This window comes from Belonocnema kinseyi, chromosome 5 (assembly GCF_010883055.1).
Source record: "Belonocnema kinseyi isolate 2016_QV_RU_SX_M_011 chromosome 5, B_treatae_v1, whole genome shotgun sequence".
Classification (NCBI taxonomy): domain Eukaryota; kingdom Metazoa; phylum Arthropoda; class Insecta; order Hymenoptera; family Cynipidae; genus Belonocnema; species Belonocnema kinseyi.
In genome coordinates, this window is record NC_046661.1 from 10,164,014 (window position 1) to 10,183,678 (window position 19,665).

General features: G+C 33.3%; 1 protein-coding gene across 1 annotated transcript in view; it reads right to left on the reverse strand.

Annotated features, from left to right (window-relative positions):
* The window catches only part of LOC117172537 (nucleosome assembly protein 1-like 1-B), an 83,455-nt gene that overhangs the window by 25,441 nt on the left and 38,349 nt on the right, over positions 1-19,665 (reverse strand). The gene's annotated exons all lie outside the window — the stretch shown is intronic.

Consider the following 19,665-nt stretch of genomic DNA (forward strand, 5'->3'; position numbering starts at 1 on the left):
GAGGCGGAAGGTCGAGAATAGTATGGTAACAGGGGATGAAGAGGGAGAATGCACGACTGTGAGTAATATGGGGGTATCGGTGACAGACTATGTGATCATAAATATGAAAGGATGGTGTAGAGAAATTCGCAGTGGAAGTGGAATCAGACCATCAGCCATTGAGTTTGTGGATAAAAGGGGAAGGCGGCGGAAGGCGGGATAGAAAATGTAAACAGATGAAAAAAAAATATGAAAAAGAAGTACAGAAACTGAAAGAAAGTAACTGCGAAAAGGGAGGAGTACGTAGAAATGAGAAAGGAGTTAAGATTGGTGTGTAAGAAGAAAGACCCGGAAAAGGAGAAAGATCTGGCAGAGGAGTTGAGAAGTGTTAGGGCGGAAGGGGACGTGTGGAAGATAATTAATTGGTTAAGGAAAGGTAGGGTGAGGATAACTGAGAAGATAGGAAGTGAGGAATGAAGGGAATTTTTTTAAGATTCATTTTAGGGCTCAGATACATGGAAGATAGATTAGGGGAGTAGAAGAACAAGGGAGATAAATGGAAAGGAGCTAAATGACGAGGGAATAGAGGAGAAGATAAGGGAGTTGAAAAGGTCTCAGGTAGTAGGGTTGAATAGGGTAGACAACGAAGCGTGGATGTTTGATACACAAGAAGTAAGGGAGAGGCTGAAGGTGGTAGTGAAAGGATAATAAGAGGACATTGAGAGGCAGACAAATTCTATAGGGATAATGCTAATAAATACGGCGTACAAAGTATATGCGATGGTGTTGGCGAATAGGCTGCGGAAGGATTTCGAGGGAAAAGGAATATGACGTTGTGAGAGGCGATGTAGGAGAGGAGAGTGGAGAGAGGCCTGATCGAGATGGTAAGGGAGGTATATGAGGAAACGAAAGATAGGATGAGAGGAGGGTAGGAAATCTCGGGGGGTTTCTGAATTGATAGGGGGTTGAGGCAAAGGTTTCCGCTTAGCCCAACGCTTTTTACAATTTTAATCGCGGATATGGAAAGTAAGGGAGCGACCCGAGTTGTAGGGGCAGTTATGATGGGAGGGGTCAGGATATGGTCACTCGCATATGCAGATGACATAGTGCTGCTAGAAAAGAGCAAGGAGGATTCAAAGGAGATTATGAAAATGTTGAGAAGATACCTGCATAAAAATAGCTTAGAGTTGAACAAGCAAAAGTGCACACTCTCAGAAATTTCCTCCTAACGATAGAGAAATACTTTTACGGTTAAAGTGCCATCGTTTCAGAATTGTTTGAGACCAGATCCTTTAACGGTTAAAGTGCGAGTCGTTTAACCAAGAATCGTTTCAACGATAATCGATTCTACTTTATCGCGTAGAAGGTGCAGTTTAAGGGTTACAATGGGACGTACTCTTTCCGAAAAATAATTTACGCGCATGCGTGTGCACATGCGTGAAAGCGCATCACCGCTCTTTAAAAAGGCAATCGTTTATTTATCAAAGTGCATACTTTTAGCGTTAAACTAGATCGTTTAAGAGTGAAACGAATCTGCTTTTAAAGTATTCTATTGCAACGATTAAAGGACCGACTTTATCATTTAGAGGACATTTTCGAGAGTGCAAGGTTATGTTGAAAGAGCTTGTGTATCTGGGTTTCCTGTTTCGGAGGAATAGGTGAGTGGATTGTCATATAAAAGCGAGAGTGAGAAGGGCAAATGTGGTGACGAGGCAGGTGTGGGGGCCGGGAAAGAGGTTGTTCTTAGATGATTTTGGAAGGAGAATAACATTTTTCGATTCGCTAGTGATGAGTGTCTTATTTTATGGAGTGGAGGTGTGAGGGTGCAAGGTAAGTGAGGAGGTAAATAGGATGCAGAAGAGGTATGTAAAATGGACACTGGTGTTGACAAGAAATACGCCGAACTATATTGTCAGGAGGGAGACAGGCAGAACGAGTTTAGGGATTATAACAGGGAGTCGAGCGTGTAAATATGAGGAGAAATTTTTGGCTGGTTAGGGAGTGTTGGTGGAAGAAGGAGAACAAACGTAGTGGTGCAAAGATGGAGTTGGAAAGCGAAAGGTATTTTCAAACGAATGGATTGCAGATCGATGAAGTGAGAAAGATGCACGAGGATGGAAGGTATATAAGATGGTTTAACAGGAACTATGCGTGGACGACCGCCTTCTGCATCTTCCCCGAAGTCGTTTTAGCATTTTGTTGATATGTAGGGAAGCTTTTTAGGCTATTAATTAATGAACGCCAGGCACCTCCAACAGCACCGATAATCAGGACGAGCAGCATAATAGAATATTCTGTGTATTACCGTCGCAACTCCCTTATGAGGTGCTTATTATTGTTGCCGCCTAGCAAGAAATCCCGAGGAACGAGAAGAGACGAGACAAGACATACCTGCTGTCTCGGTATTTTTCGTCTCGTTTTGCCTTGTTTCATTATTTCTCGTCTCGTGATGTCCTTCCTCGCTTCTCGCCTCGGGGTTTCCGAGTAATGCGACAGATGTGCGCAAGAAGAGCTGAAGCTCGCGGGAGCGTTCTTTTATCACTCTGGCGGGCTAATGCTAAATAGCGTTCTTTAATTAATAAACACAGTCGAAATATGCTTTCATAACATACTTTTCTGTCCATTATTAATTAATTTGATATCAAATACAGTTATGTTTCGATTTCTTTCAAAGATTTAACTTCACTATACTAGTAAGTCATTTTGTTCCAACGAAACATTTAGTTTACTAATTATAACATTAGAATATATGAAACAGAAAGATAAAAAGAGAGGTGCATTTTCAAGTCATTTAGAATTTAAAGAATCTAACACTAATTTAATGTTTTATTACATTCTCGTGAGAGAAATGATTAGATTTGTGTAAAATTTGAATATTTTTAAGACCACTTTTTTTGAAATTCAAAAATTCTCTTTACGGTTGTTCATAGTATTCAAAAAGTCGAACAATTTATCCTGATGATTTTTTTCATAAAACCCAAAATTACCAGAGTTATTGGATTTAGAAAATTCCAAAAAAAAAACACAAGAAAATGAATATTTTATGCCAAATAACGCACGATATGAAAAAAGTAATGAAAAGAAACATGTAGCGTTTTGAATGCCCTACAAGATTAAGATAACAAAATTTTGAATTCTCTTGAAAAATCAAAAATTCTAATTTTGACAGTAAACAAAATAATAAAAAATCCAAAAATTACATTTTTCTGCCAAGCTGTGCAAAATAAGGTAAAAGATTACAGAACAAAAAGTGTGCATTTAAAAAGATCTACAAATTTGTTATTAACCACATTTTGGTAGGATGAGTAATCATGAAAAACAAATAAAAGGCTTTAATCATGAAAAACATCATTAACAGTAAAAAAATCTGCCCTCTGCGTGGACACATTCTTAACACAACTTTTCTCTTTTAATTTATTTTTCATCGCGTGTGTGGGAGTTTTAAAAAATTAATTTTTTCATGTTTTTAATGCTATTTTTTTACGAATAAAACCAAAAACAGAACTATCAAAAAATAATTCATGACAAATACATCATTTTTACATTCTCATCTGAAAAGATATTAGATTTGTGTAAAATTTGACCCCCCCCCCCCAGGTTTTGCCAAATGTCCACATTTTGAAACACATGAATCCGAAAAATAGGTTTTTACGAATGTGTCTGTCTGTATGTATTCCTGTCTGTCTGTGAGCCGAATACTTTTGAAAAAATTATTCTATCAGATTGGCCTTTGGCACACTCTTTTAGTGTCCTAAGCTGAAGGTCAAGTTTGTTAGCCACTTATTTTGGATATAAAATTCAAAAAAAGAGCGCATTTTTAATATTTTTGAGACCACTTTTTTCCAAAATTTAAACATTTTCTTTACGGATGCTGATAGTACTCAAAAAGTTTAACAATTTATCCTGTTGACTTTTTTCATAAAACCAAAAATTACCAGAGTTAAAATATTTACAAAATTCCAAAAACACACGAAAATGAACCTTTTAAGCAAAGATTCTCAAATATATAAATGCATTTTCTAAATATGTAATTTAGAAGCTAGAAAACGGTAAGGCTGCTCAGTAGACTGTATGCGTAAAGTTTAAATCATAAAAAATATGAGAAATGAGACATTTAAGTTTACGGAAAAACGATTAAAGTTGCAATAAAATGTTAAACAACAACAATTTTTTTTTCAAGTATCCGCACCTTTTTCACACGGGACAATGAAACTACGTCTGTTTTAATAATTATAATAATATACATTTATGGGAATGATTTAAAATTTCAGGGGTAAACTCGAGTGCGAAGCACGAGATACGTCATAACAATGTGTTCGTTAAGGCCGAAGGTGCTTTAACAAAATTATTATTATTATTACACCATTAAGCCATTTCCCTTTCGGGGTAGGCGTAACTCACTCGGCAGGTGAAAGGAGTAGTGTGTGGAAAGGATAGAGATTTTTCAGATTGATCCAGAATTCTCGTGCTATTTCAGTAAATAACACGTTCGTTCCGCAACACTGCTCCGACCCATGTTGCTGATCAATCTCTCTAGCAATCACCCCAAGCGAAGAACCTCACGAAGTCGTTATGTAAGGTTCCCCACTTGGGTCCATTAATAGCCAAGGTCTTTGTTTCAGGCGACATTCACTCTACTGACACTCTTTTTATTTTCTATTTGCCGCCATACTTTCCTGTCCTGGCATACTTCTCTAGCTTCTTTTATGTCCATACATTTTTTTATGCAGGTTCTCGTGTTTCTGTGACTTCTTATGTCTCTTCTAAGTAGGGTCTCATTCACACATTCTAACCATTCTTTCCGCGTTCTACCTCTGGGCACGTTTCCATTTACTTTACCTTGATACACTTGTTTCGTTAGTCGTTCATTTGGCATTCTCTCAACATGTCCGAACCATCTTAACCGATTTCTTTCCCATGTGTCTATTAGCGTCTCTTCTGCACCACATTCTCTTAGAATTATCTTGTTACTTACTTTGTCCGATTAAATTCAAAATTACGAAATTACTGTTGTCGATGCTTTCGCCATTAGTTTAAAAAAGTCTATGCACAAAGATCGAGGACGTAGCTCGAGTTAAATACATTATCGAGTGCGAAGCGCGAGGTATATATATGATCAAGCGTAAAGCGCGAGAACCAATAGTCGCGCGCCCTAGGAGCGCTAAACTTGCGAGCGAAGCGAGCCGCGCGCATAGATAAATAAACGGTAAATAAAATATATTTGTCGGGACATCCAAAAAATCGAAAGTGCATACCTACTTAAATTACTTTAACTACTAGATATTTTTAAAATTTCATGAAATTTTAATGTATTATAAGCAATACATAAGTCAGTTATAAGACTCATATAAACGCACATGATGAGAACAAAATTTATTTTATAATTCACGCATATGAAATTCATGTATGCATATTTGTATATTCATGTATGAAGATAAAAATTTTATAAATCGGAAAGGCTTTAGCTCAGGACAAAATACTCTTCGTTACTGGCCATTCTGTTCCTGAAACTCAGAAGTGACAGAAAACATTTTTATTAATATACCACTAGACTTTTTGAATATGTTTTCGGATTACTTGTTTTATTCTGATTCAATTCAATTCCTCTTTATTGATGTATTTCTTAGTTGATTAATTTTAATCATGCTCACAATTATTTTTACACACATTTACAAAAATTTTAGTCAAGCACTTGTTTTATTCTCAAATATTAACTAGATCAAACATCCACAAGGTTACTATATATTTATCTTTTCTTATTTAATACATATTTTTTCGCAATTGTATTTAATTGATTTACCGTTTGATTACGCAAGTTAAGTGAACTATCATGCACCAAGCACATCCCATTGTCCCCACAGACATTTCATACACTAGAGAATTATAAAAACTGCGTGCTTTTTCATTGTTTATATAAACCGGGGGGGTTAGATCTGGAGTTATTCTGAGGTACCCGAAATTGCAAGCATCCAAATAAATAAGAACAATCAATTTTTCCCTGAAGGATTTTATAAATAAACTTCAAGTAACGTGAAGTGCATCTAAGCTCCAATGACAGTTAAGTTGAAGCTAGTATACAAAGAGAAGTAAGATCTCCACCTAACATGATATACTACTCTGTCTTCATTAAATGCTAGATATCGTAAGAATCTTCTTTGTATTCTTTCTAATGCTCTATTATATTCTCTGCACAATATTATATTATCTATTTAATAAATAAAGAATATTGAGTACGTTGATCTTGAATACGTTATTACTACGCATTTGTTAAAGTTTAAGAGAATTTTATTATCTAGATACCAAGTATGAAATTTATCAAGGTCTTCCTGTAAAAGAACATAATCTTAAATATTTTCTATTTTGATGAATAACTTATATCGTTGCAATATATTACGAAAAATATAGGACCCAGATTCGAACCCTGTGCTACACCGGAAGAAGGATGATAAGCTTTAGATGTATGACCAGCATACTAAACAAAATGTTTCCTACTCTTTGAAAAATTATCCAATAAAAACAGTAGGTTGTCAGGCAAATTCAGATTGTGCAATTTATCTATAACCATTCTGTGATTAACCTTACTGAATGCTTTGGAAAAATCTAAATAAACGACACCCACCTGATCACTCCCAATCTGTGCTTTTTAACTATATTCTGTAAATTCGGCTAAATTTGTTACTGTGGATTTTTTTGGGACTAATCCATGCTGCTCAAATTTCAAATTTTGCATCAGATAAGGCATAAATATATCCACTATACACATTTCAAAAACTTTTGAAAAATTACATAGATTGATATTGGCCATAGTTTTTTATGTCATATTTGTCCCCTCCCTTAAACACTGGACATACTTTTGAATCCTTCCACAACCCTGGCTAAATACCTGCTTTCAATGCCTGATTGTAAATATATAAAAGATTTTCCGATAACACAAGAAGCTAGAAATTCTATCCGTACCTGTTGTGTTTTTATTATTCAGTCTTTTTATACCATCTTCAACTTATGCGGCTATATATTTCAAATTTTATATTACAAATGTGCATAGGACTCAATCCAAAAAACTTGTTTTTGGCCACTTTCAAAAAATTCTAAATTGAGCAAACCATTTTTTTTTCATTTAAATTTTTTTATTATTATTCATTAGCAAAAAATGTACATATAAAAAATTCGCCATAATTTTCGATACAATAGGGAATTTTTTTGGAATATTCAAAATTTTTAATTAAAAAAAGGGAACAGAAGATATTAACCGATTTCAACCAACACTTTTTTTTGTTTAGCTCAAACGATTCGACTAATTTTTAATTCCAAACAAATTTGCCTTTTTTTCGAAAAATCAATACTTTCCGGAATATCCATAATCCATAATATATTCCCGCAACAGTCATCAGAGAAAGAGAACAAAAAAAACGGCCTTCTCTTGGGCCCCCCTTCCCCCTTAATAACAAACTGACGATGAGTCTTTGAGGGGGCCGTATGGTGAAAACCAGTTTTCGGTCAATTTAAAGTTTGTTTAGTTTTGACATTTTATATTATATGAAAATGTGCTTTTAAAATGAATCCAAAAAGTTTTAAATTTAATATTATGAAAACTAAGGCACTTAAACTGCCTTTTGTAAAACGGGTCACAAAAACGTTGCAGCCCTGGGCCACAAGTTTCCTTAATTCGGCATTGGCGGGCCATCGCTTGCCAAACCAACTTGGCCATACGGAGAGAATACGGGTTCCTAGAGTTTTTGGGCAGCGTAGTGAGAGGCTTTCTTAATATGACTCGGGAACAAAACTTCCTACCTATGCGGGCATTGAAGGTTGCATTGAAGGACATTGTAAAGCGGAAAACCGTATTTAAACCTCACCATAAATACCAAAGAAATATTTCTTCAAATCAAAACATCGATATTTAATTTAAGAATATATTTATTTAATCTAAAGAAGTATTCATTCGTAACAAATGACACGAAATTATTAAATTTTTGATTTAAAAAAATGATTACTTCTTTGGAATAAATGCTTATTTGTTATGAATAACTTAAATCTAGTAATCAAATGAGATATTTTCTTCCACCGAAGAAATAAGAATTTATGTAAACACAAAACCTTTTTCACCTTAATAAATGCTCCATTGCTATAAATACATGAACACTTTGTAACAAAAAAATATATATTGCAATTTAATCAATATTATTTTGAATTAAATTGTTATTTCTCTGATATAAATAAATCTACATTCTTCATTCACGTATGGCAAAATTATTGATTCAAATGAGTCCCGAATCAGTTCAAAGAATCGAACTCTTTGAAACAAATATATATTTCTTTGAACCACCAATCACATTTCAACGAATCTAGACCTTTTGAATTAAGGAAATCATTTTCTTGAATGTAAGAAATATGTGTTTTAATCAAGCAAATACAGCCAAAGAATTCACTTTTGTAGATCAAGAAAAGATATATGCCTGGTTTAAATAAAAATTACTTCTACTACAGAATATTTTCTTGGTGCTAATAAATAAAATTCAAGTAAATGCATTTACTTGGTGCTAAGAATTATTTTTTTCAGTGTATGTCAGAATAAATGATTCGGGTTCAAATTTTTCAAAATACTTCGCTTCTTGGTGAAGTTAAGTAAGTAGTGCAAAAGAAACAGTTGTTGGTCAGAATATTATACGTGTATCTAAAAAAGAAAATAACCTTCTATTCATCATAGATCAAGAGTTATGACTCTTCAAAAAAAACATCATTTTTGGCTACTTTGAGCTATTTGTAACCAAAAAAGTTTTTCCAAAACTGCTCGTTTCGTACATATCCTACAGAAAAACTTTAAGAAAACTAATTTTATTATATCTTTCTTACTATCGGTTGAATTGTTTTGTTCATTCTCTTTCAATTACTTGAGTGAAATAAAACAATGCAGAGAAGGATACATTGAAGTGGCTGTCTGTTGACCATTAACGACGAGTAAAAGTTTAAAATCACTGAGTAACCTAAAAGGAATGTCGTTGACGTTGATTAAATTGAACAAGGATTGTATATTATTTTATTTTTATTATTAGTATTTTCATAAGATTCTTTTACATCTGGTACAAAAGCTAACAATTTGTATTTGTTGTATTTGCATTACTTGTTAATTTAGCCTTTTTGGCACAAGTTACACCTTCAGAATAAGGACTGCTTCTGTTTATTTCTGGCGAAGCAGGTTTATTAAATATTGTTCAGCATATTTTCAAAAAATGTTGACCTCCATCCATCATCATTTTTATGAGTAAATTTCCTATTATACCTCTTTTCTCTTAGACAAATTCTAAAACTTCTGCGTCTGCCCACACTACAGGTCTTCTAAGTTTTGTCTCTGAATTTGAAACATCAAATTCACACACATCGCTTTTGTATATAATATCTAGTGTTTTTTGTTTTTTCGGACATATGTTTGAGATAATAAGGTGGAATCGATTTTTTACCTGCAATACTTCATAAAAAAATCATGATTTTTTCATCAGTTTAGCTGCAGAGCCAGTATTAGCGTGATAATTATCGGAAGCTTTAGAAGTGAAAAAAACAGGTATTTTTCAACTGGAATTAAAGCAACTCTTAACTTACGGCCCATTGTACCCATTTCAATTACGTGTTTTGATGAATAGATGTGCTACTATCGTTAAGTCACTAGATATAGTCCAGTCAATCTAAATGTTTTCCCTGCGTAAAATAGTAGCACCTTGAAAATTTGACAGATGGTTTCTCAACCACCTCATAAGATAAATGTAAAAAGTGGAGCCCCCCCCCCCTCCCCAATGGCGTTCAAATGGCGAAATTCCTGCTTTTTTTACATTTAATCATGGTTTGGACAAAAAAATGAATTACACAACGAAAAGTTCTTAATCAATGTTGTAGAGAATGAAATTCTCTATGATATGACGCAATTAAAAAAACTTTATTATTTTACTTGCAAGTAAATTATTAAGTAAGATTCTCCTCAAAAATTCAATAATTAATTTAACAGCAAGAAATACATTTTTTAGAATGCGAATACCCGATTATTATACATTAATTATTGAACAATGTTCACTATTTTTTTTTAATCACATTGATATTGCTGTTTCTTAAATATTACATTATTAATTAAGATAAGTCTCTTTTTTGTTATTGCTGCGAACGTCAATCCAGCAATCGCACATCGGGTTTCGCCACTGGAGTTGATACTCAAGCGTTTATATTTGATTAAACAACAAACATTTTTTTGATCAATTTGCAAATATTTTTCATTTTTCACCTAAGGGCAACTTTTCAAATGACCGTATTTCCATGAAAAAATACGCAGCTCACTGTAATTTCGCATATCAAGTGCATGTCTTTTTTAAAGAAATTTTGACGCCAAGTTCGATTGTTTATTACAATTAGTAGCGCGGGGGAAGGCAAGTGAAAGTGACCTCTTCGCGGAGCGTCAATGCCGCACATTCGAGGGCGCTGGGGAGGAGATAGGGATTTCTCGCTTTTCGTCGCTTGCACGGAAACGCTGTGCCGATTTCAAACTCGCTCGAGTAGTCATATCTACGAGAATTTACTTGATGAAAATTGATGATTCTTTTTTTAATTTAATAGAGCGCATCGAGACGACAAATAATCTTCACTCGAATATGCGCTAATGCAATTTTTCAATTGTATTATTTGCAATTGAAAATTGCAACTACATTATTTTTCCATGAATGTTTATTAAAAATGTTAAAACGTCATTTCTAGAAAACTTGGGATTTTAATCATGGCTCTTTAATAAACCGTTTTAGCAAAAAACGCGAATTGCATAGTTAATACGTTGTAAAATTACCAGGTGCCTAGACTACACGATATTTTTTGATTCCCCGCCAATCAAAAAGCACTGAAACAGCCCTGAAACTGCACTGCCTAGGGCCGTTCTAGTGCTGCTCGTTTAAAGCTACTCAGATTCCGGGTTTAAATGCCAGCAGAAGTTTTCTTTATACCTGCGACCAGGCTACCAAGTAGGCAAGCTGAAAGGGATTAAAAATAAAAAAATGAAATTCGTAAAATTTTGAAATTATAATAGGTGTTTCGGTTAATGATGTCGATTTTTTCGAAGAATTTGGCCCTTTGTTTACATAACAATAAGAATTACCTTGATAATTAAAGTATTGGCCATCGTTTTCTACAACTTTTCCCCATCGTTCTGGCAATGCAAGGACTCCTGACCAAAAGAACTGTTCATTTTTTTAGGCTAACCATTCATCGAGACAAATTCTCACTTCTTCGTAAGACTGGACATTTTTGTCTGAAAGTCCATGCTGCATCGATCGTAATAAGTGGTAGTCCGATTGAGCCGAGTCCGGTGAATATGGCGGGTGGGGTAGGATGTCCCATTTAATGTTTTCCAAATAGTTTTGGACTGGTTTCGCAACATGAGGCCGTGGATTTTTTTGTTGAAAAACGACTTTCTTGTGTCTTTGCGCGTATTCTTCTCATTTTTCCTTCAATTATTTGTTTAATTTAATTAATCGTTTTCAGTACCTTCGCCAGTAATCGTTTCACCAGGCTTCAGCAGTTCGTAATACACAGCAAAGCCTTCTCTCCATGTATATTGCGCATTGGTTGTAACGTTGAAGGCTGGCCTGGGTCTATCCATGATTTTCTTCGCTTTGGGTTGTCAAAATAGATCCACTTTTCATCAGCTGTCACAATTCGATGCAAGAAACCTTTTCTTTTCTGCCTGGCTAGCAGAATTTCTCAAATGGTTTCTCGCCTTTCAGTGTCAAACACGCCAAAAATTCGAGTGAAGAAACGTCATTTTAATACTATTGAAACCCATCGGGAATGATTGTTTGAATTCTAAGAACTAAAAAAAAGTTCCACTGGCAGCTCCTGAGTAGTGCCAAAGTTGACTGACAGGCTGTCAATCATATAAAAAATGACAGGATGAAACCAGAGAAACAAACTGACGCAATACGGTTGCAAAAAAATAAAAACATAATTTTTATGAAGCACCCTTATATCCAGTAGGCCGAATAAAAACTGCTTTTTTAAAGGATTTTAAGAACTTATTATTAATTATTTATATACTACTTATTTATTATCGTAAATAAAACTTTATTTCGAGGCGCCTTCAAACTTTTCACGGTATAATATTCTGACTGGAAGGCTCTCAATCAGGTCAAAAATTCCAGTGAAAAAGCGTCATTTTATTACTCTTGAAACTTATTGGGAATACTAAAATGAGTACTAAAATGACGGTTCTAATTTTCATCCTGTCATTTTTTATATGCTTGACAACCTACCGGTCAAGTTTGGCACCACTGAGAATCTGTCAGTCAATTTTTTTGTTCGTTCTTAGCATTCAAACAATCATTCCCAATGGGTTTCAAGAGTACTAAAATAACGTTTATTCACTCGAATTTTTGCCATGTTTGACAGTCTGCCAGTCAACTTTGGCACTACCGAGAAGCTGCCATTCAATTTTTTTGTTAGTTCTTAGCATTCAAAGAATCATTCCCAAAGGGTTTCAAGAGAGCTAAAATGACGTTTTTTCACTCGAATTTTTGAGATGTTTGACAGCATGCCAGTCAACTTTGGTACCACCCAGGAGCTGGCAGTCAAACTTTTGTTAGTTGTTTTCACCTAAAGAATCATCCCCGATGGGTTTTAGAGTAATAAAATGACGTTTTTTCAATCGAATTTTTGAGGTGTTTGACATAATGCCAGTCAACTGTGGCACCACCGAGAAGCTGCCAGTCAAATTTTTCGTTTGTTGTTACCATTCAAACAATCATTCCCAATGGGTTTCATTAGTACTAAAATGACGTCTTTTCACTCGAATTTTTGACCAGTTTAAGGATAAATTGTTGCAAAATGCATCAACAGTTGCTAGCCAGTCTACGAGTTTCAAACTGTTGACTATGAAAACAAAAGAATTTGAAATTTTGGCAAGTATTAAAATGACGTCCATAGAATTGCCGCGAGCTACCCGATTATTTTAAACCGTTGGAACCATCGTTCACAAGTTTTTTGGGTTATAACATTTTCCCCGTAAGCTTTGATCAATAATCTATAACTTTCAGCAGTTGTTTTCTTCCAATCAAAGAACGTTATTCAACTTGCTCGAAAAACGGCTTTTTCAGGTACGTAATTCGACATTTTCAGAGCTTTGAAAAAATATGTTATTTTTTCAAACACAATCCAGAACAAACTGGCTTTTGGTGACGTATGTCGAATCTTCAAAACGCCGTAGACACCATGCTTCTATACCAAAAAACGTATCAGTAACGCCATATCTTAGCAAAATCGACATTATTAACCGAAACACCTATTATATGAGAATGTTAGAAATTGAGAATCTACAGGTTTTGATTATTTCAGATGTTTAACTTTTTCTTTAAGATGTTTAAAATTTGAATGAATATAAGGTATCTCGTAAATCGAATGAGATACGCTAAAACAGAGAACATTTTTTAATTCAACTCTAAAGTAGTATAGTAGTGTGCCAAAATACGAATTTTACAGGAGAACTGGAAAACTGTCTAACTTTCACGCAAGTAATTGTAACAAAAAAAATGCAAAAAGGTTTGGAAGTACTGTTAGGCTTTATCAAACCATGAAACAAGCATCCTGAAAAAGCATCCTCCTCAGAGAAAACCTTTATCAAAGGTACAGCGTGTCCCCATTAATTCCGATTTTTATACAGGAAAAGTTAAATAAATTATATATTTTGTAATTTAAAATAAAAACAAGAAAGTACTTTTAAGCTGTTGGTTAGCTCTATTGAATCGCAAAAAAGAGCACTTTAAAAAAGATAACCATGTGTGAGAAAGCGCTGGTTACAAATCGACAATCATCAAAAAGCTTCTATTTTGATACATAAAAAGTTGCCTAACTGTTTAATTTGTTAATTTAAGAGAAAAACAAGATAATACTTTTGAGCTTTTGGCAGCTCTATTGAATTGCAAAAAGAGCTTATTAAAAAGGCAACCATGTCCGAGAAAGCCCTGGTCAAAGATCGGCGCGCACCAGAAAGTTTCAATTTTGACACATAAAAAGTAACTTTTGCAGAAATTATTTCTATCCAAGAATTCATAATTTTTGACAGACAAACTTCAAAAAACCACAATCGACACGTGCTCTAAAAATAAATGTTGCTGCGGTGACACAACATTATGAAGCATGACACTTACGCCAGCAAGCATCGTGGCACTTTCGGGTCGAACTGGACCAACACCTTCAACAGGGACACGAGTTAGGGAGAAATAAGTAGTTTAAGCCAATAAACCGATTTTAGAAAATTTTGCAAATACGCCCGTATGCACTGTGACCCTTCAATTATAAATATGTATAATGGGAAGATTCATAAAGTAAACAAAAATGTTAATAATTTGAAGAAAATCCGTTTTAAAAAAAGGGAGTCGGGTTGGTGATGGTCAACTTCTTTAAATAACTTTGACCGCCCGATACGTGAAGAATACAATAGGACCACTATATGACTGTCGCATCACTTCTCAGTGCCGTTTAGGTAACGAAATCAGCACAAACAGCCAATGAAACGGTTCTGGCGGCCCCGTGCCGTTCGCCAGTGCTTTTTCAGAGCTTATCATCAGGAGGGCTGGAAAACAATTTAAACCATAAATAGGTTTACATCGGAAATAAAATATGTAGTCGAATTATTTAAAGTTTGTAAACTTTATGTTAGATCTTGAAATTTACGTAAAATCTTTTGGAGTTTTTTGAAATTTTTTTAGAAATGTTTAGAAATATTGTAAAAGTCCTATTAATTCCTTTTAGTGAAATCTTTTGTATTAATTTGAATTTCTTGAAATCTTTTAAAGTATAAAATCTTCAAATTTGTGTGAAATAATTTGGAATTTTAGAAAAATTTTGCAAAATCTTTTAAATCTTCAAAAGATTTGTGAAATTTTTTTGAATATCTTGAAAACTTTATGAGTTCTTTGAAATATTCGTACAATCGTCCCGAAATTTTTTGAATTTTTTCAAATCAGTGGAATATTTGAAATCTCTTACAGTCTTAAATAATTTAGCAATCGTTTAAAATAATTGAAATATTTATATAATCGTCTAAATATTTCAAAACCTTGTTAAATTTCTTCAAATCTTTCAAAGTATGTAAAATCTATATACCTTGAAATAAAAAAGGTCTAGAAGCTTGATAAATATTTTTTTTCAGCGTATAAAAACTTTCTTTTCCTATGTTCAGAATGCACTTCCCAGAAAATTGAGAAGATCGGATCGTTAAAAATGACGAGTTGTTAAATTGTATATTAACTTTTATTAACTCGTCATTCTGAACTCTTTAATTAATTTTTGTTTTTAATTTTATTCCGACTAAGCCCAACATTAATAGTACAGTAAATAATCCAGTTCCAAAAGTTACTTTTGCGAGGACGGATAATTCCCATTGCATTTTAGAGTAAAATATCCAACAGAAAAAAGAAAGGAAACAAAATTCCGTACGAATTTTGTTGAAAAATATATCCGATTACTTCTATTGGTTCCGAGTTATGATATAAAAAATCCACATTTTTGGGGGTTTTCAGCGAAAAATCACTACGTTTAAAAAAATACTGTGTGTCTTCGCACACAACTTCTGCACGAAAAAGTGTTCCACAGGTGAGTGAAACTAGACTCAACTTGCTGTATTTAAAAAAAGAACAATATCCTACCTATGATAGGTCATGAGTTATGACCTCTCAAAGTTGGTCATTTTAGCCTGTTTTTATGGGCAAAAAAATGGACTTTAGTTTTTTCCAAATAAATCCTGTCAAGTTCAGTTTACGTTTATTGTGTCAGGGGATAAAATAGAGTCTACAAAAATCTGCATATAGCTAAAAAAAAGTCTTTTATACCTATTATTTGGGAATTGTAAGGTTTCAAAAATTTTATTTTATTTTTTGCATTTTTCACTAAAAACGAAGAAGTTGTGTTTTTGGAAAATACCTCATTTCCTGTGGAACCCACGACAAAGTTCCTAGAGAATAAATAAAAGTGGAGCCAATTTGGCGTAAATATAAAAAAAAAGTGATCTAGCTTACATGGTTCACGAGATATGACCTTGGAAAGTGTACTCTTCATACATAGAGGTACCTGAGCGTACCGTAAAGTAGGATTACGGTCATATTTCAACATTTTTGTCCCAAATAAGTGTATATGATTAATTTATTATGTATAATACGTCTTTTGACATTGACTAATAAACAATTTTTTGTATCAAAATCTTGCTATTACTACATATAATTACTTTTTGGCCATTTTTTTGCATTTTTGTGGCAAAGAAGTCATCATAATTGATTAAAAATGTATAATGTTTTTTATCCATAAGAAAATATTTGTATTAATAATTGTTTATAACAAAATATTGCTACAACCAATTTTGAGTTCTTGTACTCATCATTGATTAAAAATGTGATATATATTTTTTTATTAATGACCGAACAGATTTTGATAATTATTTATTATAAAACTTTGTCATAATTACTTTTAAATAATTTTGTAGCACGAAATATTTATAATTAATTAAAAATGTGATATATATTTTTTATCAATAAACAACTAAATAGTTTTTTGTAATTATTTGTAACAATGCCTTCTAATGAATACTTTTACTGCATTCAATCCGGTACTTACCTCCAAGGCGCTTATAATTCGCAGTGATTTCTGTAAATTGTACGTAATTTGCTGTGACCATTTTTTGGAATTAAAAATACTTATTCTTAATGCGAAAAAATGGTCACAGCATATTATGCATAATTTACGGAAATTTACGGTAAGTATAAAACTGAATGCAGAAAAAGTATTTATTGAAAAAAATTATTATGAACAATTATTTTAAAAACTATTTGTTTATCGATAAAAAATATATATCACATTTTAAATCAATGATAAGTACTTTTTGCCACAAAGGTAATCAAAAAGTACTCAACAGTGATTATAGCGATAGTTTGTTATAAAAAGTTATTAATAAAAATATTTGCTTATGGATAAAAAACATATTACATATTTTTAATCAATGACGATGACTTTTTTGCCACAAAAATGCTAAGGAATGGCCAAAAAGTAATCATAAGTAGTGATTGCAAGCTTTTGTTATAAAAAATTATTTATTTATGAATTCAGACTTTTGTAGACTCTATTTTATCCTCTGAAACAATAAACGTAAACTGAACTTGACAGGATTTATTTGAAAAAAAACTAAAGTCCACTTTTTTGCCCGTAAAAACAGGCTAAAATGACCATTTTGAGGGGTCATAACTCATGACCTATCATAGGTAGGATATTGTTCTTTTTTTTAATTACAGCACGTTCAGTCTAATTTTACTCACCTGTGGAAAAACCTGTAAGAAAACGGGATCCCATTTTACAACCGCTATTTGGAATCTTTTTTCTGATTTTGTGCTTACGGCATTTAAATATTATTCTATTTTGCTGACCAGAGCCGGTTTTTAGGAAAAATGTTTGTATTTTGTTCAATAATTAAAAAAGAAGATAACAATAGAGGGAAATTGAAGTGACACTCAGTGTTACCTGTGCGTGGATTCTCAGAGCACTCTCATCGACCCTCGAAAAACTCACGAGGTAGACACCCTGAGGCGCAAGAACTGAAATTATGAAATCATTGATGAAATTGAAAAAAAGATTCATGAAAATCGGTTAATATTTGCAGTATTAATAGAAATGTTAAAGTGTACACGAAAGTATATCCAGATACACCGTAGAGTGTTGAATTATGCGCAATGATGTATCTTTTAATTCACATGATATTCACGCCGGTTACGAAACCTAACATTTGTAAAAAGATGACTTCATTTAATTTTAATTACAGAATTAGTTTATTCATGTAATTATAAGAAATTGAAATGAAGAGACCAGAAAATCGGTTAATAATTACAGTAAGAATGGAAAGGTTAAAGTGCATACAAAAGTGTAGCTTTACCGAAAACTTGCACACCGAGCTTGATACCTACTCTCATTCTTAGTAATCAGTACAATCTTATCATTCTCAACTTGTGTCCTTGAATTTCAAATAATAAATATTAAAAGATGAAATGAAAAATGGGGTTAAAAATATAAGTGGTAGGAGTGCTTACTCCAAGCACACAAATAATGTGATTATTTTGTTATTTAATTATTATAAAGAAAGTCAATCAAAAAATCGTCAAATTTTAGAATTTTGGTTAAACAAAATTTATTCTAACATATAAATGCTTTAAATTATTGTGGTAGTGATTGTCCGTCCAAATTTTTATAAACCAACAACAATCATAATTGTAATAAACTGTTAGCAAAATTTTTGAATTCGTCGCTTTTTCTATTCCAGCTTTTACTTTATGATCTAAATTGATGTAGATATTCCTAAAAATAATATATGTTTAATTATATTTGTTAAAACACAAAAATTGTTAATTTTGTAAACAAATGAAAGAAGTAGATGAGAGTACCCAAATATGAGATACCAACTCTGTTTGGCGTGATTGTCGGAATTCTATGGGCTGAATTTAGAAGTAATATAGGCCATTTTAAAGGAAATTTAGTTTGCCATAAGGAGCTCAAATAAAAAATTTTATTAACATTTTTGTTTATGCTGAAAATACAAAAAATGTAAAAAAGTGCTTTTTCCAAGCTCGTCAAACTATTCTCATAATATGAGACACCCCAGGAAATAGCTAATAAAATGCAAAATAAAGTATTATTTTTAATGAAAAACTTTATTCTGCGTTTCCGAAGTATAAATTTACAGCTATTTAGATATATTTAGTTTTTGCTGTAGTCACAAACACTTTTGTAACTAATTTCTCCCGCGCAGACACAGTGTTATAAAAACCACAGGTATCTCATATTATGAGAACCACACCGTGCAACTACGCACTTACTATGCCGACCTGTAAAATGAAAAACTTTAACACTATCAATATTTTCCTACTTAGTTACTCAATCCCCATCACTCCAGGCAAACTTTAATGCTAAATACATATTTAATGAATAATAAATAGGGTTATAAAGAATTCCCTTCCAAGAACTCGACCACCATCGATTTCACAAAAAGTTCGCCGATAATCTTTAGAAGCCCTACGAAACATGGACTATACCACGAAATTACTTTTTCTTCAAGGGCTGCAAGTTAGTGATAGAACCGACAGAGTGGGTCTCTTAGTTCAGCTGATACCCCGCTATCTCATATTACGAGAATATCTCATATTCGAGTACTCTCCTCTAAATATAAAACTTTGGCGTGCGAAATAATTTGTTTGCACTGCAGCTGCTTTACATTTTTTTGAAAGATATTTGCATTCATTGTTTCCATGTATAATTAACAATGAACAATTATTATTCAATTCCAAGTATCATTGAATTTGCATGTACATTAGACTCTACGACACTTCTCGTTTTCGGGGTTGCAGGGGAAGCCAACAGTAAGTGTCATATACCGTGGGCTGACAACGTAAATGGGAGCGTGATACGGATAAGGCCAATTTTCACATATGATGTTCGTCTGATGATGAGGAACGTAAAAATGGGTGCCTGGCAGGTGTGAGTGGATGCGTTCACCTGTGGCGACCTGTCAAAGGTGCGAATTTTTGGCAATTAACTTACGTGACTCGGATAAGGTTGAAAATTGGTGTACATGTAGGGGCTGACATAGAAATAGCACCTGCGCATTGCCAGGCACTTACCTGGATGTAAAAG